The following is a 24978-nucleotide window of genomic DNA, read 5'->3' as shown; positions in this document are numbered from 1 at the left end:
GAATACCTTTTCTGAACCTACCCCAGCTGAATAATATCATTCCAACAACTGGGCGACCACATTCCCATCCCGATTTCAAGTTGGTTCTTCGCGACTGCGTCACTCAGTTCCTCTGATTCTGGGGCTGGGAACTGGGACTATGTGGCAGCAGTGGTTACTGCCTTCTGTGGGGAAACTCGTGAAGTAACCGATGTTAAACTGCATTGCTATTGAAGTGTCCATTTCAATGAAAGCTTGGTAAAAACAATGACTGCAGATGCTGGAAACCAGATTCTGGATTAGTGGTTCTGGAAGAGCACAGCAGTTCAGGCAGCATCCGAGGAACAGTAAAATCGACGTTTCGGGCCAAAGCTCTTCATCAGGAATAAAGGCAGAGAGCCTGAAGGGTGGAGAGATAAGTGACAGGAGGGTGGGGGTGGGGTGAAAGTAGCATAGAGTACAAAAGTTGAGTGGGGAAGGGGATGAAGGTGATAGGTGGCGGGGGCGCGGAGGGTGGAGTGGATAGGTGGAAAAGAAGATAGGCAGGTAGGACAAGTCAGGAAACGTCATGGGGTCAGTTTTGAGCTGGAAGTTTGGACCTGGGGGTGGGGTGGGGGAAGGGGAAATGAGGAAATTGGTGAAGTCCACACTGATTCCTTGGGGTTGAAGTGTTCCGAGGTGAAAGATGAGGCGTTCTTCCTCCCGGCATCTGGTGGTGAGGGAGCGGTGGTGAAGGAGGCCCAGGACCTCCATTTATTCGGCGGAGTGGGAGGCAGAGTTGAAATGTTGGGCCACAGGGCGGTGGGGTTGATTGGTGCAGTTGTCCCAGAGATGTTCCCGAAAGCGCTCTGCTTGGAGGCGCCCAGTGTCCCTAATGTACAGGAGACCGCACCGGGAGCAACAGATATAATAAATGATATTGGTGGATGTGCAGGTAACAAAAGCTGCACTGTCCCCAGAGTCTTTGATGTTTTGGAGAAATCTATTTGTCTCAGCCTTCAGCTCATTAACGACGGAATCACCACAGCCTCTGTGGGCGCCGATGTTCAACGGTCAGCCCATTCTGAGTTCCCACCGATCTGCCACTGTTCACTCAGCACTGATATTGTGCATTTGGTGCTCTGCCTAACATTTCTTATGATACTGTAATTAGCTCGCATGTTTAGTGGGTTCGTCTGTGGGGTGCCGTGATCGTATAGTGGTTAGTACTCTGCGTTGTGGCCACAGTAACCTCGGTTCGAATCGGGGTCACGGCAATAACTGCTCTATCTACTCGAGTATTTGTGAAACACAAAGGAATCAGTTGTTTTAACGTTTTGATTTTCTCCAAGGTGATTTTTTTTCCTTCAAGCTCTGCGGGGTCACATCTTTGTGTTTCAGAATTCAAATCCACCTGTTGTCAGAGATTTCTTCCCTCCTACGATCACTAACCGAACTTTCCATCCCATACCCCCATTTCATTAATTTGGAGATGCCGGTGTTGGACTATGGAGTACAAAGTTAAAAATCACCCGACACCAGATTATGGTCTCACAGGTTTAATTGAAGCACTAGCTTTGGGAGCGCTGCTCTTTCATCATGTGTTTGTGGAGTGCTTTCTTATTTCTTTCAGGCACTGCAGAATCAAACACTGACTGTCCATTGATACCGATCAGTCTGTCTGGCTGCGGTCACTGTTACTGGGTGAACGTGCCCCAACCCCACCATCGGGACCTGCAGACCATTTGATCCATTTGGTTACCACTGTTGTGAGATCATTCCTCATCTAGCAGCTTTTCCCGACATAGACCAGATATTATTGGCGACGGTCAAGCTCAGGAAAATGGCACAGGACAGTATCGGGGAAAAGCGACTTCATTGGATAAGATCAGTTTCACTGCTTTTCTGCAATGGCCGAGCGTTATTACCACTAACCACTGGACTGTTTATTCAGACACCAGGGACCCGGGTTTGACTCCGACCATGCTAGGTGGTAGAATTGGGATTCAATAAATATCTGGAATTACGAATCTAATAACTCCTTTATATCCATGTTCAATTGTTGAAAAAACAAAACCATCTGACGTCCTTTAAGGAATGGAAGTACCATTCTTACCTGCTCGGGCCTCCATGTGACTCCAGACTCACTACAATATGGTTCAGTCTCAACTACCCGCTGTGCAATTAGGGACAGCAATAAATACTGCCGAACCAGCGACGCCCATATACTTTAACAGAATAGAAAAAAAGTTCATTCGGCTCCAGATCGATTACTGTGTGCAGTTCTGCAATTCACAGTACAGCATGAATGTGATCGCACTGGGAACGTTGCAGTAGAGATTCACTGGCGTATTGTCTGGGCTGAAGAGTTTCAGTTATGAGGAGAGATTGGTCAGACTGGGGTAGTTTGTCACCGAGCAGAGGAGATTGGAGAAGACATGACTGAGATGTACAAAATAATGAGGGATATGGATAGGATAGACTGAAAGAAGCGTTTCTTATTGATGGAGAGATCGAACACTGGGGCCAAGAGATTTCGGAAAAAGGCAGAAAGGTTTGAGTAGATGTGCGGAAAGGGTCAGAGCGGCGGGAATCGCTCTAACCTTAAAAGAATTGAGATGTTAATTTGTGATGCCAAAACATATAAGATTATGGGCTAAACGATGGAAAACTTGATTCAGGTCGTTAAGCAGTTGTGTTGGACAAGTGCGACCACAACATGCTGAAGGGCTTCCTTCGATGTTGTCCTCCTCCACAGTATCGTGGTTCGTGTGCTCTCCTTTCACAGGGCTCAATTCACCGTTAGGGGCATCGTAAGTGTTGTAAATCTGTGGCTCTGTTCCCCACTGAAGGTTATTCATACTTGGCCTTCCATTCTCGGTTGGACATGTCAGCGGAAGGACAGTGCTGTCTGAATTAGCTGGAAGGACTGCAGCTCCTGTGGAGAGGGAGTGTCAGTGAAAGTGCAAACACGTAACTTCTGCAAACTGCACATTATGTTTGTGTTGCAATGAAAACCATTATATGGAGTTGTTCCTGATTGATGTGTTTATTTAAAGCAGGAATCTGAGGAAGAAAACCAAGTTAACCCATTCAGATCTGAGTGCAGAAACATTTCCAGCAGCACTAATGAGGTTGTACAGCGTAGATCCGCGTTTGGATGCATTGAATTCGGGTTGGTGGGCGCAGCTTGCTTTCACGAGGCGGAGTTACCAGTGTGTTTAGCCATAACACATGATACAGATAGTGTTCAATGTAATGGTACATTTGCTCAGTGGTTCGCACTGCTGTTCAGTCTATAGGTCAGGCGGATTGGCCATGTTAAATTGCGCTGATGTTTCCAGGGAGTGAACTCAGTAAGTTAAGTGAATTATCCATGGGTAATGCAGTGATAAGGTCAGCAGTCATATGATGTCAGGTTTTATTCGAAAAGGTTTATTTGAAATCACAAGCCAGAGGCCTGCAAGGATAGAGAAGCGAGCTAGGTCTGGTTGAGATGCTGTTCAGAGTGTCCCTACAGACTCTATTGGCTGAACTGTACTTTCTGCATTGTAGGGAATCCATGATTCTATCAGAGAGGACAGTGGGCTGCTAAGACATTAGAGACGATGCTGACGGCGTTTAGTGGGGATGGAATTTTATTTATTTGTGTGTTGGAAAATTTGACAGTGAACCAAGGAAAAACGATCGGAAGTTTTCCAGAGTATTTGAGGTTTGGAGAGAGTAAATAGGTGGTAAATTCACTCTTTCAAGTTCGTATATTTCCGAACGTCAGGCTTTCAAAACCATCGATGTAGGACAAAGAAATGATGGGAGCAGAATTTCTGTCACTCAGAGAATCCATTTCCAAAATATTTGGAAAGGCACATTGAGAGACACATAAGCATTGAGTTTCAACAGGAGAGAGATAGCCTGTGGCCAGGTAAAAGTGTAAAAGTGGCGTTGGGGGGTAGAAGGTTCGAGGAAACAATGTCTAATTTGGACGACTTCAAATGCAAAGAAATATCGGAAACGGATGCAGCTGAGTAAGATTCAGCAAAAGAAAAACTCTGAGTTTTGAAAGATTTCTTTTAATATTCCTCATGAAGAATTATAAATGGAACTGAGCAGATTTTGTATATTGTCAAGGAAAGCTATTCCATAATGAATAGGAAGTGACCCGTCTCTTAGAGATCGATTTCCTGCTTTAATCCCATGGTTTAAAGATGGGAGGACAATCGCCATGATGTTGGGTTCATTTGATACCCAGTGAAATCTGCCAAAGTAACTGAGACTCAAAACTGGCATCTTGTTTTGTCGTTCAACCTTCTGTTTTTCTCATCAGTATTTTCTTTAAGCTGAAATAAATTCGGATCAAAATTGAATGCAATATTAAACGTTCCAATCACGTAAATCCAATTCAATTCCGATCATTGGAATGAACAGAGTGAAGTTGCAGCAAAATTAATAAAATGAAACGAAAAACCCTGCATTTCTGGGAATTTTATCCACTTCAGGTTCAGCCATATGAGAAAGCCCATCGAGCTAAAACATCACCTTCACTTCTCTCTCCGTATATACTTCTTCACGTGAGAGAGAAACTGTCTGAAGAAATTATGCGTCAAGACTAAATGTGTGTGTGAATGTGACGGGAATTTCATGTTTGCTGGTTCATTCTGAGACAGTTCCTACTCGGAATACATCAAGGACAAGGTATTCCTTCCAAGGACGAGGTCAATTCCTTGGATTTTGCTGGTATTATTTTACTGCTGAAAGCAGAAACATAATGGTGTGGATTCGATTCCGCTTCGGGAATTTCTTATCCCCGAGGTGCACCATATGTAATCTTGATGTGGTCACATGTGAGCGCCTTTGCAATGGGCTCAAGTGGCCCAGAGGTGAAGGCGACGGGTTGCTCTTCCATTGCGCATGTCTGGATTTGAATCCTACTCTGGCTGTTATTTACGTCAAACTCAGCTGTGGATTTCCTTTGTGCCTCGCATCTTTAGTATACATTGGATGGAGAATCTTGCTCTTGTCCTTCATTGAACCGGAGATTTGTGATAAATCGATACCACATCAAAGTCGAAATAAAGCAATTTGATTCTGTTGTAAGTTAAATTGGGATGATGAAAAGGAGCATAACATTTCCTTCCTCCTTTCATTCCGTCTGGACTTTCTATGAATTTACATCGAATGAAAGCGAAACAAATAAGGAGAGATTGGGTACAATAGTTTATTCAATGGGACTGCGAATTTTAATGTAACACTCCACACAAAGTTCTGATCAGTATTTTAAACAGTCAATTGAATTGGAGCTGCAGAAAACTTTTCCAATGAAACGGATCATTCATTTGTTGTGTGAATCATACCACGATCCATCATCTAGTGTGATCACCAAGTTGGCAAGAATATGAGATCCACGAATTTTCTTTAGCAATCACAGCGTCTGCACATACCCATCTGTGGTGTGTCCAGTGCCATTTATGACTCCAAGCCACAACACATTTCTTGTTCAGTTTATGAGCCTAGTTCCTGATCTGTCTGATCAGTTTGAGAAACCGTTTTTATCACTTCATCCCATCCCCTCAGAATTCTAAAATAAAATAAGACGTTACATCAAATGATATAGGATTGGGAGTCGGCCATTCAGCCCATCGAGTCTTCTCCGCCATTCAACGAACTCATGGCTGATCTGATAATCTTCACCTCCATTCTCCTGCCTAACCTCGATAATGCTTCATCAACTTTCTGGTTAAATATCTGTCTTGCACAGTTTGAAAATTCACAACAAATCAGCCTCAACAACAGTTTCAGGAAAGAGTTCCACAGAATCACTGGGCCCTGAGCAAAGAAATTCCTCCTCATTTTTGAATTAAATAGGCAGTTTCTAATTCTGAGTTCATGTCCTCTGATGCTCTCCTCATACCAGAGAGCAAACCGTCTGCCCGTATCTACCCTGTCAAGATCCCACGAAAATTTAACGTTTATAATTGTTATTATGTGATTATGGAGCTCCATTTTATACAGGGTTGGCACCATGTTTGTAAATCTCTGCTGTCCCTTATAGCGTCCTTACATATTATTAAGTCAGGTGGAGAAACTTATATGAGGCAACGGTTGAAATTTCAAGCACAGCCGAGAATCGGAACTTGAAATCAGCTGGCGATTGGAATCAGATTGGTCCACACAAGAACGAAATAGAGTAATTATAAATCTGACAAATGAGAACCTTATCATATTCCATTGACATTCAATGGCTTTACTGTAACCTAATTCCCCTGTGTAATCGCCACGGAGCTTGAATTTGGGAAAAACGGATTGAGATCGGCTATATAAACACTTTCACAACAAAACCATGTCCGTTGGTAGACAGTTTTGGATTGTAAACTCAACTCATTGCTCCGTGAATCCTCCGTTTGCAAGGTACAAATGAGATGTGGAACAGAACTCTCTCCATTTGCCGAGATGGGTGTGACTTCAACAACACTTAAGGAACTGGACACCATCCACGATAATGCAGTCACTTCATTGTACCCGATTCCATACCTGAATAATTATTCCCTTCACCTTTAAGGCACAATAGCAGCGGAGGGCACCAACTACACGATGCACTGGAGTAAGTCATCCGAGAATTTTTGACCGAACCTTCAAAGTTGAACAGCTGAACTGACTAACAGGACAAGGTTGGAACATGCAACGAAACGCCACCATTTGCAAGTTCCCCTCCAAGGCCAGTAGCAGCCTGACTTTGAAAGGAATCAATGATAAACTCATTGAGTGGTGAATCAGTCTTGATGGGCAAAGTTGCATACTTCAGCCCTCCATCTTTAATCTGAAAACTTAATAAATGTTGATTAATGCAGTGACCAGACTTCTGCTCAGACCTTTAGCTATTCCCTAAACTGGTGTTTACGAAAGTTCTACTAGCTGCAACAGTCTGTGGTCAACAACAGAAAAATCCAAAATCCCTCTCAATCAACTTATTCCTCTCAAGATGAAAGTGGTGCAGGAGAAGCACAGCAAGTCCGTCAGCATCTGAGGAAAAATCAACGTTTCGGGCAAACGCCCTTCATCAGGAATGAGACAGGCAGCCTATGGGATAGAGAGATAAATGGGAGGTCGTGGGTCTGGGAAGAAGGTCGCTGAGAGTGCAGTAGGTGGACAGAGGTGGGGGTTGATGGTGATATGTCAGAGAGGAAGGTGGAATGTATAGGTGGGAATGAAAATACACAGGTAGGACAGGTCAGGAGGACGGTGCCAAGCTGGAAGTTTAGAACTGGGGTAAGATGAGGGAGTGGGAATGAGGAAACTGATGAAGTCCACAATGATGCCATGAGGTTCAAGGGTCCCGAAGATGAAGATGAGGCGTTCTTCCACCAGGCGTTGGGTAGAGAGGGAGAGGTGATGGGGGTGGATCAGGACCTGCATATCGTCAGGAGAGTGGGAGGCGACGTTGAAATGTTTGGCCATAGGGCAGTGGAGTTGATTCTTGCAGATATCCTGGAGATGTTCTCTGAAGTGCTCTGTCCAAAGATATCCGGTCTCCCCAATTTAGAGGTGACCAAATCTGGAACAGCAGATACAACAAATGACATCTGTGGAAGTGAAGGTGAACTTTTGATGGATGTAGAAGGCTCAACTGAAGCCTTGGACAGAGGTGAGGGGTACAATGTGGGTGCAGGTTTTGCAATTCCTTCGGTGGCAGAGGAAGGTGCTGGCAGGGAATGGTGGGTCATTTGAGGGCATGGATGTGACTAGGTCGTCGCGGAGGGAAATGTATTTGAGCAAAACGAATGGGTTTGGGGAAGGAAATATATCCCTGGTGTGGGGGGTCAATTTAGAGGGAGTGTAAATGTCGGCGGATGATGTGATTTTTGCCGAGATTGGTGGAATGGAGTTTGAGGACCTTCCTCTTGTCCTTGATCTGTCCTTGTGTTTGGAGATATGGGGTTCATGGATGAACGTGCAGGACATGGATGAGATGCATTAGAGGGCATCTTAAACCACATGGGAGGGGAAGTTCCGTACATTAAAGAAGAAGACCATCTGTTGCTTTCTGTTGAGGAACTCGTCCTATTGGAGCAGACGCGGCCGACGCGGAGGATTTGGGAACACAGGATAACATTGGTGCAAGAGATGTGGTGGGAGGAGTTGAAATACAGATAGCTGTGAGAGTCAGTGGGTTTCTAAAAAATATCAGTAACACTGACCTCCAGGGATATTTTTCACTCCCTACCACTATCCACTTTCTGCAAAGACCATTCCCTCCATGACTACCTAGTCAAGTCCACGCCCTCCAATGACCCACGCTCCCGTTTCGGCACCTTCCTCTGCCACCACAAGAATTGTAAAACCTGCGCTCACATACCCCCACCTCCCCCCACTGCCCGAAAGAAGCCTTCCACATCCATCAAAGATTCACCTGCACTTCCACACACGCTATTTATTGCATCTGTTTCTCCCGATGCAGTTTCCTCTACAGTGGAGCCACCGGACACCTTCTCGCAGAGCGCTTCAGTGGCATCTCCAGGACACCGGCAACAATCAACCCCAACGCCCCGTGATCGAACACTTCACCTCCCCCCGCCACCCTCCCGAGGACATGCAGGTCTTAGTCCTCCTCCACCGACATTCCCTCACCACCCGACGCCTAGAGGAAGAATGACTCATCTTCTGCCTCATGATAGTTAACCCCATGGCATCAATGTGGATTTCGCCAGTTTTCTCATTTCCCCTCACCTCCCACCTTACCCTAGTTCCAACCTTCCACCTTGGCACCGTCCTACTGACCTGTCCCACCTGTCTATCTTCCTTCCCACCTATCCACTCCAACCTCTTCTCTGAAGTAACACTCTTATTCCAACCTCCATTTTGCTGTCTCAGCTAAATTTTCCCAAACCCCACCTCACCCATTTATCTCCCCAAACTCGAGGCTCCAAGCCTTATTCCTGATGAAGTCCTTTTGACCAAAACGTCATTTTTTGTCTCCAACTCGGATGCTGCCTGACCTGCTGTGCTTCCTCAGCCCCACTCAACTCTGGACTCTGATCTCCAGCGTCTACAGTACACACTTCCTTCCAACTGATTCCCCTGTCCATTGATCTTCAGCGACCATGAATGTCCATTCCAAGATCTCTGTCTGTCTACACCACACAGAATACTCATTGCTATTGTTTCTTCTCCCCAATTTCGTTAACACTCATTGGTCTGAATTCAATGCAATTCGTCATTTTTCCTTTCCATCTCATTGATACATCCCTGCAGTCTCTGACATTCCTTGTCATAGTCAACTACACGACCAATTGTTAAATCATCAGTAAACCTCTGAATCATGGCTCCTAAAACTAAGTCTAAATCATTGGTCTACATCAAAAAACAGTGGAACTCCACTCGAAACACGCATACAAACATGGTTCATTGCTGGTTGGGATTAACAGCTGCGATAACAGCAGAATAGACCTCCTGCTGTTACTTGTAAACTGGCTGTTCACTCTGTCAGTTTTTCTCCGGAGTGATCACTTCTCACATATGGGTGTGGTGAGTGACCTGTGCGCATTCTGACTGAGCAAGTGAGTTTACACCTCAGCGGGTAATTGAATCCCTTCCTACAGTCATCCCATGGCCCTGACTTCTTGGCGTTGCAGATATCCTTTTGTCTATTTTGTTTGATAAATAGTTGAATTCGAGTCCACACAGACACGATTCCCATTTCCCCCGTTGTCCATGTATTTTTATGCTTCCTTATTCTCCCACGAAAAGTTGTTATCATTGGTCTGAAGACCATTAGTCCTTCATTCTTAATTCGCCTTGAACTGAGTCAGAGGGTATTTATGGGTGAACCACATTGTGTGGGTCTGGAGTCACATGTTGACAGGTCTCGTTATGGTCGGCAGATTTCCCTATCGAAGGGACATGAATGAATGAGCTTTCAGCAATGTAATGTTATTGTCTCTGTTCCTGAAATTGGGTTCGTTTTTCAGATTTTATTCATCGAATGTAAATAGCAGCAGCTGCCACATTCCAGTCTTCAAAGTTTACTAACCCAATATATCGCCGCTGCACTAACAACTCCCTGCTGCATTTCTCCATTCAAAGAATGACATTGTCAAATTAGATTATCCCAGACTGAGAGAGAATACTACGCGTTCCTGTGTTGGAATCGAAGCAATGTACGATGGATTGGAGTGTTTACTTGAGCAAGAGACTGATATGGACATGATGTGAGCAAAATCAGTTCTTATTGTCAAAGTAACAAAATACTGCTTTGTTAAGGAAAATCTCTTAGAATGCTTTCAATACATTGGCCTCTCACTTCAGGCTCCAGTAAGCTTCCTCTGAGCCAATCCTCAGTGCTGGTTAATGCTGCTGCTGAATCTTAATAATATAATAAATTGAGACCAAGATGCCCTTCCATCTCAACTTTGACCAGAAGCACTCCCATCCTCAGCATTTCACACGCTTGAATAAATACACAATGCCGTTTCACTGGTGGCGGGGAGTCCAGAACTAGAGGGCATAGATTTAGGTTGAGAAGGGAAAGATATAAAAGAGACCTAAGGGGTAACTTTTTCATACAGAGGGTGGTGCGTGTATGGAATAAGCTGCCAGAGGAAGTAGTGGAGGCTGGTACAATTGCAACATTTGAAAAGCATTTAGATGAGTATAGGAATAGGAAGGATTTGGAGGGATATCGGCAGGGTGCTGGCAGGTGGGACTAGATTGGGTTGGGATATTTGGTTGGCATGGACGGGTCGGATCAAAGAGCCTGTTTCCAAGCTGTACATCTCTATGACTCAATGTCCGCACCTTTACCAATCATGTCACTGGTGCCACAGAATAGCTTCACGTGCTCATTTCCTCCCCCACTTCCGGGTTGATATTAGCGGCTGTGCCACAAAGTTTGCCTGATTCTGGTTCTAGGAACTGGGGTTATATTACTGACTGCAGCAATGTGTACCTCTTTGTGTGGGTAAGTTAGTGAAGCAAAAGTTTTAAAACTCATTGTTATTGAAACATACATTGCACTAATATCTCGCACTATCCCCTGAAACTTTCTGTTTCTCGAAATCCATCAAACTCAGTCTTCAACATGCAGTCCGATGGAAACACCGCAGCGTCTGAGGATATCGAATTTAAAATTCAGCCAATTCTGAATTCCCACATATCTGCTATCCCTCGCCTAATATTCCTGTTGTGCATCTGCTACTCTTCCTAACATATCTTCTGTCACTGTTGTTTTTAAACACGTGTCTGCATGACTTAGTGATGGTTTCAATGATAAAATATTCTGCATTGTGGCTGCAGTAAGCTTGTACGAATCCGAGTCACTGCATTTTATTCCTTGTGATTCATGCAGAGAAAACATATAAAGAAATTAGTTGATTTGACATGAAAACATTCTCAGAGATTGGTTAAACCAGGTCAGTTGTTATTGTGCGAATTTTTTTGAAGAGATGACAGATGTGCAGTCAGTGTGAAATTATGTAAAGCACCTGCGACGGCAAGTAAGCTCTATATTTGTGATGTGGAAGGCTATGCTCCTCGCGTGTCACTGGCGAAGGTGTCCAGTGACTGGTGGCACGATTTGGGGCATGGGGACGAAAGGCATAAAGAATGAAATGTTGGGTGTTCTGGAACGATGTGGGTATGTGGTTCAATGCAGATGTGCGGACATATAGGAAGAAATTAATTTGCCTAACTCAGGCAATAGAACAGTCGAGGTTACCCCCTCTAGCCCTGAAGAGCCGAGAAGGCTGGCCTGGCGTTTCCATAAGATAAACTTCTCAGACCCAAGATTAATAACGATCCCTACTGAATTATGGGTAAAAGGCAAACATGGTGTGGGGCATATATGAGGTTGTGAACCAATACGAGAAACCACGAAGTCGGAGTATCGTCCTTGCAGAGCACAATACCCGTTAAAGCCCGAGGCCATGGACGTAGTTAATCAAGTCTTTCAATCCTTCCCAAAGGCGAGAGAGATAATCCCCTGTGTAAACTCACCGGAGAGAACTCCCATTTTTCTGATCAAAAAGGCAAAAATTCCAAGTGAACCGGAGGAATGCAGGTTTGTTCAAGACCTGCAGGCAGTCACTAACAGTGTTGTCCCGCGCTCATCAAATGTTCCCAAACCCTATACTGTACTGGTTCAATTTCCAGTAAATGGTTCCCTGCTGTGGATTTAGCAAATACATTCTTTCGTGGAATGGTGCATCCAGATAGTCAATTCTGGTTCACTTTTTCATTCAAAGGGAAATCTTATGAGTTCACACGACTTTGTCAATGTTACTGTGAGTCACCCACCATATATAATGAGGCTCTACGCAGGAGTCTGGAGACACTTGTTTTCACCCCTGGGTCTGCGCTTCTGCAATCTGGAGACGATTGCTTTATAGTAGCACCGACAGAGGAACAATTTGAGAAGGATTCCCTTGAATTGCACGAGGGAAGGGCACAAAGCCAGTCTCGCAAAGCTTCAATTTATGCAACAACTGGTGAAGTTCTTCGGTCACTTAATATCTGAATAAGGGAAGACCATTGGTCAAGACAGAGTGCAAGTAATTCAGCAAATTCCAAGGCCTCACATGAGGAAACAATTGCTATCCATTTTGGGCATACGCTCCAACTGAAGAAAGTTTTTCCCACATTACAAAAATCTTGAGGCGCCCTGACGTGACATGGCCCATGGAAAATGGTAGCAGAACCAAGGTCCGTTGCAATGGATCCCAGCGGCCGAGTTGAATTGAAAAAGACGTTTCAAAGTACACCTACACCGGGGATTCCGAATCCAAACAAGCCTTCTGTCTAATGGTAGATGAAAAACATGGCTGCATGACATCTGTGTTGTTGCAGGATCATGGGGGAAAATTCAGGCTGGCAGCTTATTTTTCGGCTTAGCTAGACCTCGTAGCGGCAGGATTGCGTAAATGCCTGCGAGCTGTGGTTGCTATATAATCGGCTATGGCGACTTAACCAAACTGATCGCACATGCAGTATCCTTACTGCTTTCCAAGCAAAAGACAGCACATACGTCGGAAGCACGTTGACTCAGATACAATACTGTGTTCTTGGAGAAGCCTAACATTGCAATAAAACGATGCAACGTCCTTAATGCTGCTAGTCCTCTCACGAGAGAAGGAGACGGAGACCCACATGATTGTATCGCTGTAATTAATGAAATGTGCTGCCTCGACAAGATTGCAGAATTCACCATTTCAGAATACAAATATTGTGTTTATATTTGTGGATGGGTCAGGATTCAGGAGCAAGGACATAGGCCAGAATTGTATTGGGAATGCTGCAATAACTACCCATGAGGTATTCAAAGCGGGATGACTCCCTTCTCAATTGTCAGCTCAAGCAGCAGAGCTGGTTGCATTCACTGAGGCCTGTAAATTGGCTAAGGGAAAGACAGCGAATAGTTAACCGATAGCAGATACGCATTCGGAGTTCCACATGATGTTAGAACCTTATGGAAATAGAGGGACTTCTTGACCTTTACCGGAAAGCCCATCACACACCGTGATCAGATTTCTGACCTCTTGGAAGCGGTCCTGTTGCCTAAATCAGTCGATGTGTGTAAATATGAAGCCCACACGAAAAATAACGATTCGGTTTATCAAGGAAATGCAAGGGCAGACTCAGCGGGAAGGACGGCAGCCCAGCAGCCGGTAAATGATCAGTTTGACATGGGAATGACAAAAATCCTTACCCCAGCAGCAGACGTACGGGAGTCACAGTCGAAGTCCAGGCTTGAAGACACGTTTGAGTGGCTAAAAAGCAGAGTGCAGTTTGAGGTAAGGGGTATGGTGTGGCCCCAATGTTAAACCTTTTCTACCACGATCATTAATTCCATTCTATGCCAAACTGATACACGGTAAGGAACATGTGTCAAAAGAGGGGAGATATGACAGCATTTCAGCACAGTGGCACAATGAGGGATTTACTCATTACTTCCAGAAATATTGTGAACGATGTGTTATCTGTAACAATAATGTGGGGAGGGGAAGACAGATGAGTCATGTAGCACATCCGAAACCCCAAAAACAATTCGAACATTTACAACTGGATTTTACCGAACTAACACCCTGCGTAGGAAAAAGGTATTGTCTGGTAATAGTTGATATGTTTTCCAAATGGGTGCAAGCGTTCGCCACGGCAAAACAAAATGCCAGTGCCATAACCAAAGCTTTCCAAACAGAAAAAAATTCCGAGATGGAGCGTCCCTGAGAGGCTTAGTAGTCCCAAGGTTTGTGAAGGTTTATAGCTCAGGTTGAGGTTTATGGTGTAGGTTTGCTCACTGAGCTGTACGTTTGTTATCCAGCCGTTTCATTACCTGGCTAGGTAACATCATCAGTGGTGCTCTCCAAGTAAAGTGAAGATGTTGTCTCCTGCTTTCTATTTATATGTTTTTTATGGATGGGGTTCCTGGGGTTTGGGGTGATATCATTTCCTATTCGTTTTCTGAGGGGTTGACAGATGGTAAATCGATCTATGTGTTTGTTTATGGCGTTGTGATTGGAGTGCGAGGCTTCTCGGAAATCTCTGGTGTGCCTGCATATATAGCAAACGACAAAAACTGACCAAATATTTAACTACACCAGCAACCATCCCAACACGCAAAAAGGAAGATGGATCAGAACACGATTCCAACGAACGACCACACATTTCAGCACAGACGAACTACGGAAAACAGAGGAGAACCACCTATAAAATGTATTCAAGAAGAACGGATACTTAAAAAATACACTCCACAGATTCCTCAGGAACAAAACACGACAAGTTGACCTCACACAGCCAGAAACCCTATCGACCTTTTCATTCATCAGTGAAGTCTCAGAAGTGGCAACCAGACTATTAAGACCTCTCGGAATCCCACCAACAGTTTCAAACAAAACTAACAAATTTAAAAGACCCAGTACAACCCATGGACAAAACCAACGTCATATACAAAATTCCATGCAAGGACTACCACAAACAATACGTAGGACAAACAGGAAGAAAGTGAGCCACCAGGATACAGAACACCAGCTAGCGACAAAAAGACATGACCCTCTCTCCCTCGTAGCCCTTCAAACGGATGAAATTTAAACACCATTTCGACTGGGACAACACATCTATCCTGGGACTGGCTAAGCAAAGACATGCCAGAGAATTCCTTGAGGCCTAGCACTCCAACCACAACGCCATAAAAAAAGACATATATCTAGATAGCATCTGTCAACCACTCAGACGACGAACAGGAAATGGCATCACCACAAACCCCAGGAACCCCATCCTGGACAAACATATATCTAGAAAGCAGGAGACAACAGCTTCTCTTCACTTGGCGTTCGTCACTGATGATGTTACCTAGAACATAGAACATAGAAAAATACAGGGCAGTACAGGCCCTTTGGCCCTCGATGTTGCGCCGATCCAAGCCCACTTTACCTATACTAGCCCACTTACCTCCATATGCCAGGTAATGAAACATCTAGATATCAAACCTACAGCTCAGCGAGCAAACCTACACTCTAGGCTTAGTAGTGACAGTGGGACACCATTTGTCCATAATGCCTTACAGCAGATTAGTAAGTATTTGGGAATAAACATGGGCTAACACTGTGCCTACCACCAAACCAGCGTCAGGGCAGCGGAAAGAGAAAATTCTACCTGAAAAAATATATTGAGGAAATGCTGTGAGGAACTAGGGATGACATGGACAAAGGCACTTCCAATTGTGCTAATGTGTATGAGATCTAGGAGGAGAGGGAGAGCTAACCTTAGACCGTTTGAAATTTTGTTTGGTATGCCGCCAAACACAGGAATTGTCCCGAGACGGAAGGGAATCCAGATAACAGGCCACTGTGAGGATGAGATGTTGTGTTACTGCATGAAACTCTCTACACTTCTGTCCCAAATACAGAATCAACTGAAGACACCACTACCCCAATCAGCAGAAGGGAAGATGTAGCATCTATAATCTGGAGTCTGAATGGTATCGAAAGACTTCAGGAGGGAAAACAGGAAGGCGAAGAGGTGGCTGGGACCGTTTCAAGTACGTCTTACAGCACAGATAGCTGTTAAGGTCGCCGGAACAGCCACGTGGATACAAACCAGCCATTACAAACGTGCAGCTTTGACTGAGGAGACATCACACAACACCAAAACCAATGTAGAGCAAGTATTTAGTAGAAGACTTAAGCAAATGTGGGGCTTCCGCAGTTCAAACTGTTGGCAAGCGCCCTGGTAGGACATTCATAAGGGCAGGGGCCTCTGAGATGCAGCAGCTGACGGTAATCTTAACTGATAGGACGAAGTGGATCTTTACGTGCGACCCATAGCCGTTCAGTAACAAGGATGACGATAAATTGGATAATTAAGATTTATATAGGGATCCATGCCACGCCGGTGACTGGCATTTAGTAGTAGCCACCACAGCAAAAGGGGCACCTGACATGGGAAATAGATATTCTCTGATCAAAGTAAGACTCAGAAGAGCAATGAAGGAGTGTCGTGGTGTGGAATAGATAGATCCTTCTTCGACATCTGTAGACAGTTGAATATAGTGGTGCAATCGCCCCGCCCGCGCCCTCCGAGATGAAGTGCAGAATGTACTACAGACGATAGGAGTAGTGGGGCATTGCAACCAATCAAACGAGATCATGGACCTAACCCCAAGCTGGGCAAAGGTCATTAATGACACACCCGAACGCGAAGGCAGACGGCCGTGGCGAGAGAGCGAATTTAAAGCAGGAGGTGAATTTGCCTGCTGGATATAAATGGCGTAAATGTGACGCCAGTAGGTTGGGAGCTGCGAAGGGCCGTTGCTAGATGTGAAGGGAAAAGAGCATGTGCTTTGGTCATAAGACAAAACGAGAGATTAGACATTGGCTACACTTGTTAGATATGTTTGCACACAGCCCAAAGGTAGACTGCCCAGCAAATTACTGAGAGCCTGGCGAGAAATGACAGCTGTCTGCTTCCACGGGAGGCTACTAGCCTGACCATGATAGTGGGGGGCAATTTGGGCAAATCTCGTGTCACCACCCGACCTCCAGGCTAACTACAGACCCAAGCCTTCCACCCTCCCGACCACAGCCTTCCACATCGTGGATTGCAGGGGAGAAACGTGTATTTGCACCAATCGGGAGAGATTCCTTTTGGGTATCTCCCAGTGTACCTTGATGCTGTACTTCAACAATGACTCTTGTACAGCAACATACACAAATGGTACGACCATAAACATTGCTTGTTCCTTTATCAATGGTCAGACCATGAGCGGCATGGTGGCACAGTGGTTAGCATTGCTGCCTCACAGCGCCAGAGACCCCGGTTTAATTCCCGCCTCAGGTGACTGACAGTGTGCAGTTTGCACATTCTCCCTGTGTCTGCGTGAGTTTCCTCCCACAGTCACCAGGATGTGCATGTCGGGTGAATGGGCCATGCTAAATTGCCCGTAGTGTTATGTGTTAAGTAAATGTATGGGTGGGTTGCGCTTCGGCTGGTGTGTGTGGACTTGTTGGGCGGAAAAGCCTGTTTCCACACTGTAAGTAATCTAATCTAATCAGGATGGCAGGTATAATACGGGCAGGTGGCGAGAAAGGGTACGAGCACTCCCCTGTGTTGGGGTCAAAGTGATAGTGACGCGATAGGTGTAAGTGGCTCAGGATGATAGTGACACAGTGGGTGTGAGGTACCAGTGTGATAGTGACGCAGAGAGTGTAAGGGGTCAGGATGATAGTGACACAAAATGTACGGCGCTCAGTGTGATAGTTCCACAGCAAGTGTGGGGTGTCAGGGTGTAAATGACGTCATAAGTGAGAGAGGAGCATTGCGATAGTGAAGCAGTAGGTGTGAGGCGTCAGTCTGATACTGACACAATAAATGTGATGGAGTCAGGCTGATAGTGACACAGTAAGTGTGAGGGGTCAGCCTGATAATGACACAATAAGTGTAAGGATTCAGGGTGATAGTAACATGGGAAGTGTGAGGGCGTGACTGAAAGTGATGCAAGAAGTGTGTCGCTGTTAGGTGATGGGGACGCAATAAAAATAAGGCCGGCAAGGTGAAAATGGCAAAGACTGTGTGAGTGGGTCAGGGTGATAGTGACGCAGTAAATGTGAGGAGGTCAGGGTGAGAGTGACGCAGTAAATGAGAGAGGATCAGAGTGAAAGTGACGCAGGAAGTCTGAGGAGTCAGACTGATATTGATGCAGTAAGTATGAAGGGGTCAGGCTGAGAGTGACACAGTCAGTGTGAGGGGGGAGAGTTTTAGTTACACAGTAAGTGCAAGGCGTCAGACTGAAACTGATTCAAAACGTGTGAGTGTGTCAGGGTGATATCGACGCAGTACGTCTGAGGGGTCAGGTTGATAGTGATGCAGTCAGTGTGATGGGGCAGAGTTTTAGTAACATGGTGAGCGTGAGGCGTCAGTCTCATACTGACACAAAAAGTGTGATGGAGTCAGGCTGATACTGACGCAGTAGGTTTTAGGAGTGAGGGTGATCTTCACATAGGAAGTGTGAGGGCGTCCCTGATAGTGACGCAATATGTGTGTGGCTGTCAGGCTGATAGTGACGCAGTAAAAATGAGGATGTCAAGGTGAAACTGGTGCAGTCAGTGTGAGGATGGCAGATGGACAGTGATGCAGTAAGTGTGAGGGGTTCTCGCTGATATTGAGGCATGCAAGTGTGAGGGGCAAGGTTGATAGTGACGCTGTGTGCCGGCGGGTCCGGCTGATAACGACGCAGAAAATGTGAGTGTCTCAGTGTGACAGTGACGCATTACGTGTGAGAGGGTCGGGGTGATAATGACAGAGAAAGTGTGAGGGGGTCAGGTTGATAGTGATGCTGTAATTGTGAGCTGATCAGCGTGATAGTGAGGGGCTCAGGCTAATAGCGACACAGCAATTGTGAGGGGGTCAGGGTAGTAGTGACGCAAAACGTGTGAGCGGGTCAGGCTAATAGTGATGCAGTACATGTGAGGTGTCAGACCGATAGTGACACAGTAAAGATGAGAGTGATGGTGTGCCAGTGACGCAGTAAGTGTGAGCCGCTCAGGATGATAGTGATGCAATAAGCGTGAGGTTTCAGGTAGACACCCATGCAGTAAGTGTGACGTGTTCAGGGTGACAGTGACGCAGACACTTTCAGGGTGTCAGATTGAGAGTGACACAGGAAATGTGAGGGGACAGGTTGAGAGTGACACAGTAAGTGTAAGAGGTCAGGCTGATAATGATATACTAATTGTGATGGAGGCAGGATAATAGTGGTGCAGTGAGTATGAGTTGTCAGGGTGATAGTGACACAAACGGTGTGAGTGGGATAGAGTTATAGTGATGCAGCAAGTATGAGGAGGTCAGAATGATAGTGTGCAGGGTCTGGCTGAAGGTGACCAAGAAGATTGAAAGGTTCAGTGTGATCTGGACGGTCAAGGTGATAGTGATGCTGTAAGTATGAGTGGGTCAGTCTGAAAGTGACAAAGTACATTTGAGCAGTAAGCGTGAGGGGGTCAGGCTGATATTGATGCACTACGTGAGAGAGTGTCAAGGTGATGGTGACGCATTAAGTGTGAGCAGGTTCGAGAGAGAGTGACGCCGTTAGTGAGTGGGGTTTGGCTGATAGGGATGCAGTTGGTGCGTATGTGTCAGGGTGTGAGTGATGCAAGAAGTATGAGGGTGTCAGAGGGATAGTGATGCATTAAGTATGAGGGGGTCAGAGTGATTGTGACGTAGTAATTCTGAGGGGATCAGAGAGATACCAACGCAGTAAGCATGAGGGGCTCAGGCTGTTCGTGACGCTGTCAGTTTGAGTGCCTCAGCCTAATAATGATGAAATAAATTTGAAAGAGTAATGCTGATTGTCATGTGATAAGTGTGAGTGATTCAGGCTGGTAGTGACGCTGTAAGTGTGTGTGTTGAAGCTCATAGTGAAGCAGTAGGTGTGAGGTGGTAAGTGTGATTGTGGCGCAGTAAATGTGAGAGGGTCAAGGTGATAGTGACATAGTAAGTTTGGGGAAGCAGTGTTGTAGTGACACAGTAAGTGTGAGGCGTCAGTCTGGTACTGACATAATAAGTGTGATGGAGTCAGGCTGATAGTGACAGAGTAAGTGTCAGGAGTCAGGATAATAGTAACATAGGAAGTGTAAGGGCGTGACTGATAGTGACAAAGTAAGTATTTGGCAGTCAGGCTGAGAGTGATGCAGTCAAAATGAGGGTCTCGAAGTGAAAGAAACGCAGTAAATGTGAGGACGCCAGATGGGTAGTGATGCAGTAAGTTTGAGGGGTTCACGCTGATATTTAGGCGGTAAGTGTGAGGGGTCAGGTCTATAGTGATACAGTAAGTGTCTGCGGGTCAGGCTGATAGTGATGCATTCTAAGACCAAATATCCAACGCTCACTGTAGTGCTGAATAGCGAGACTTCTCAGATGACTTACAGAGTGGAAACAGGCCCAGACCGCCCCGCCGAAGTGCAACCCACCCATACCCCTACATTTACCCCTTTCCTAACACGAGGGGCAATTTAGAGTGGCCAATTCATCTGACCTACACATCTTTGGAGTGTGAGAGGAAACCCACGCAGACACGGGGAGAATGTGCAAACTCCACACAGACAGTCGCCTGAGGTGGGAATTGAACCCAGGTTTCTGGCGCAGTGAGGCAGCAATGCTAACCACTGTGCCACCGTGAGACTTCTCAAGGCTAACACAAACATCAATAGTTCTCATCCTGGTCATAAATCACAATGCTTCATTTTAAAATTGTCCTCTCCTGCTTCTAGATTCACCAATGAGGGAACAAAATTTAATTGCACCACCCTGTTTATCTCTTCAAATATTTTGCAACTCTCAATGAGATTACCTCTCTTGTGTTGATACTGTTAAAAAAAGACGGGATTTGCCCAATATCAATTCACAGGTCTAACGTTCATCCATGATATCAAGGCTAATCACCATTCGTGATATTCCTCATATGGCATTAGTATCTTTCCTAAATTGAGAATTATAATTCCTCATACTGTAGTCCAAGTGCGGTCGAACTGAGCCACAATACATTGGAAATAAAGCTTCGTTCTCGTGCCCTGAAATCCTTCTGCAGCTTTCACAACAGACTTCTACAACTGCTACTAGACTTCAATGACTTATTAAAAACTTCTCTAAGATGCTATTCTAAAAATCTGTACATCAGACAATCTACTTCAAACCTTCGACAAATAATCTCCACACATTTCCCTCCTGACAGGTATGATAAAGTCAAATCGTTGCTATTTATTAAATCATGAGGGACATGAATAGGTCGACTGGTCAAGGTGTTTTCCTGATGGTGAGGAAGTCAAAATTTCGAAAACATCGGTTTAAAATTAGTGGGTTAGGATTTAAAAGGGACGTCAGGGGCAACTTTTTCAGTCGTGTCCAGAATGAGCTGCCAGAGAAATTGTTGGAGACTGGTACAACTGTAACATTTAATGGCATCTGGATGGATATATGAGTAACAAGGTTTAGTGGGATGTGGGCCAAATTTTGGCAAATGGGACCTATTAATTTAGGATAACTGTCCACCATGGTCAAGTTGGAAAGAAGGGCCACTTTCCGTGTTGTATTGTTCAAGGACTTGATGACTCTAGAACAACCGCAAAAATTTTGCAAATAATTCCGTCAAGACGATTTCAAGTTCCAAATCTTCGGTCAATCTTCCTGTCTTATGCTCACAAGTTCATTACCTAATGTCAGAACTTACGGATTAGTTGTAGGCTCCATTCCTGTAAATTGGTCTGCATTCTTTCTAATTCCGATTTTTTTTACGAATGTAGCGAGTGTTTATGGACTTAGCATCAATATTTCTAATACCATATTTCGATGAATATTAAAACACAACTTTGGCACCAGATGATGAGCAATTGAGTCAAAATCGATCGGACACAGTGAGACAATGATCCTCTCTTCATGTGGTGTACATCCGTGACTCTAAAATTCGACGAAGAATCATTCCCACAACTACAGCTGTGTCAGAATCTAGATTGCGGTGAAAGCCTGTCAATCTGCTAAGGTAACGTTCGTCTGGGTCTCTGCAAAGGATTTGGCGAAATCTTTGGGTTTGACTATTTGTTTGGATTAGATTAGATTACATTACAGTATGGAAACAGGCCCTTCGGCCCAACAAGTCTACACCGACCCGCCGAAGCGCAACCCACCCATACCCCTACATTTACCCCTTACCTAACACGACAGGCAATTTAGCATGGCCAATTCACCTGACCTGCACATCTTTGGACTGTGGGAGGAAACCGGAGCACCCGGAGGAAACCCACGCAGACACGGGGAGAACGTGCAAACTCCACACAGTCAGTCGCCTGAGGCGGCAATTGAACCCAGGTCTCTGGCGCGAACTTCTTCAAACAAATTACGTATTTCATGAATTCAGTTATTTTACTATGAAAATTGGCAGCTTTGCCGCCGCTGTGATGGCCGAGAGGTTAAGGCGTTGGCTTTGAAATCCAATGGGGTCTCCCTGCGCAGGTTCGAGTCCTGTTCACAGCGTTGAACCTTTTAAAAGTCATTAATTCCTTTGCAGAATTTGGATTTCGTGGAGCATGAGTTTTGCTTTCAATCGAAAGTAAATTTTCAACTGTGAAGAACCCAAAGTAATTTTAAGACGTCTAATTGAATAGATTATATGTCAAGACACAAAAAGCCACCAACTTCCAACACGAATCAGTTGAAAGTCAAGCTGAGAAAGTTCAACCTAATTTACAACTGACTCTCAAGGCCAATAATCTACTATATCAGCAGTCAATGAATTACAAAAAGCAACTCCATGTGTGGAAAGGAACTCGACTGATCCAGGTTCCTGGCTTGAGGTGTGATAAGGCAAGGCGATATCAGCGGAGTAGAATTTTCTGGAAATATTAGAAATGGAATATTAACGGCCTTCTGCTGTCCACATTCGTCAGAAACTGTGCATTAAGAACTGAATTTTAAAATTAACGATGAAAATCAGACTTAGCCCTCTGCTTGTGGTGAAGCATTGTTCAGAACAATAGGTTGTTGTTGAGTCTAAAATTGACCAAAATAATCGATGGGGATCTTATCCACGGCCTTCGTTGTAGCAGTTGGTGTGGAGAGCTCAGATTGAAGAACCAAATGCCAATTATTCATTTTGGCTGTCTGAATTGCTTAGTTAAACATACTCCCAGTTTAATGTAAAACCTTTGCTATCAGAGCTAGATGTTTTCATGTCAACATGTTCCGATATGAGAAGACACTCCATGGAGAAGATGTGACTTAAATTTTGACTCTAACGTCAGAGATGTTGACACATTTCTGCACCAGAACAGCACTACCATTGGTATCAAATCAAACTGAACAAAGGACGAGTTCAGTTAGACATTTCCTTTCTGCAGACTCTGCCAATGGACCGTTCAGGCCCGATGTAGGAATAGGGCGTGGTGACATCTGTTCGCAAGTGGATGACTTCATTCTTGCTCACGATCCATAAACCATAATTCATTTTGAACTTCTTAGCCATCAGCATGATAAGTGGTACATAATGCACAGGTTTGCTTCTCGAAAGAAAGAGCGAAATCTTATTCAATGCAGACGCAAATTCAAGTTGTCCCTGGTCGACGAGAAGACAGATATCGCGAAACAAAGTGAATACAGAAAACAATCACTGTTTTCTGGGAGACAAAAAGATGTATTGGAAGAACGGAAACGTATATTTGGAACTAAAGTCACATACCAATTCCAGACTAAATGTTCTTGAACCGTTATCTTAATTTGACCTTCATGTCTTCCATTGCTCCAAAAATTATCTTAACAACTCAAAACTTTGTGTTCTTTGATATTGTCTCCTTCATGTTTCTCTTGATTTTGAAACTAAAACCGAGCAATAGTAATGCACCCTATTTCACTTGCAAAGATCAGAAGAAGATCAATTTATAAGAGAACTGAAATAAAGCTACTTCTGTCTTTCGAGAAAAAACACAGTTACCATTTCCACTCCAAAAAGTCTTCTTCAGAAGTCTGCGAAATGAACTCGAAATAGTAAACCGAAAACGACAAAAAGAAGCCATAATGCCGCGACTACACCACCCGAAAGCGCATCAAGTCCAACTCGAATATGCTGTATTACTACTCTCAACATCAGTGGAGAACGGAACAAAGCTCATTCTGCAGTTATAAACCTGTTATGACGTAGTTTGGAAAGTCAGAAATAGGATTAGGTAAAAAGCGGAATGAAAGCGGGATTTCGGAAGTCTGAAAAAAGCAAGTGCGTGCTTTGCTTTGAAGAAGTTTGGCAGTGATGAAAATGGAAATTAACTACAGTGAGGGGGGCTGAATTAATACTCAGATTCGTTGCAACACACAGGGACTCAATTCTTTTTGCTGGGTTTTTGTTTTGCCATTTTATAATCACGACTGCTGTCGGGTTTGGTTTCCATTCCAGGTTTAGGTGACTGCCTGATGGAAGTTTGCACATTCGCCCAATTTCTGTGTGGTAGCTCTGGTTTGTTGTCACATTCTAAACATTTGCAGGTTATTTGGATTCGCCATTGAATGCACACGGTTACAGAGACAGTGATGTGGAGAGTGTCTGGATAGGACGTACTTCAGAGGATTTTTGTGAACTTAAATAGACATAGTGGGGTTAGTCTGCTGTTTCCTGGGTGAGCTACATGGACAGAGAGGGGTCAGGGTATTCTTCCCTGAGGGAGATACATTGACAGAGTTGGATGAGTTGCTCTTCCCTGTGTCAGTCACGCAGATACAGTCGGGTCAGTCTGCCCTTCCCTGGGCGAATTTCTTTCACAGAGTGGTGACAGTCTGCTCTTCCCTGACTGAGTGAAACAGAAAGAGCGGGGTCAGTATTCTCTTCCCTCGATAATTCATGTTGACAGTCTGGCTTCCGTCTGCTCTTTTCTGGCGAGTTACATTGGGAGAGTGGGGTTCGTGTTCATTCATTGGGTGAGTGCCATAGTCAGAATGGGATCAGTCTGCTCTTCCCTGAGTGAATTACATTTATAGAGTCGGGTCAGACTGCTCCTCAGTGAATGACTT

At 44.8% G+C, this 24978-nt stretch overlaps 1 long non-coding RNA gene and 1 other non-coding gene across 2 annotated transcripts in view; one reads left to right on the top strand and one right to left on the bottom strand.

The window, feature by feature from the left end:
• Positions 1 to 24978, bottom strand: part of LOC140478559 (uncharacterized) — a 728439-nt gene that overhangs the window by 64014 nt on the left and 639447 nt on the right. The window lies entirely within an intron of this gene.
• On the top strand, positions 22377 to 22458 carry trnas-uga (transfer RNA serine (anticodon UGA)). Its single transcript has one exon. It is a non-coding gene; the product is annotated as a tRNA-Ser (tRNA).

This window comes from Chiloscyllium punctatum, chromosome 6, assembly GCF_047496795.1.
Source record: "Chiloscyllium punctatum isolate Juve2018m chromosome 6, sChiPun1.3, whole genome shotgun sequence".
NCBI lineage: Eukaryota > Metazoa > Chordata > Chondrichthyes > Orectolobiformes > Hemiscylliidae > Chiloscyllium > Chiloscyllium punctatum.
The sequence above is the reverse complement of the archived record's forward strand: the minus strand, read 5'-3'. Positions and strand labels throughout refer to the sequence as shown.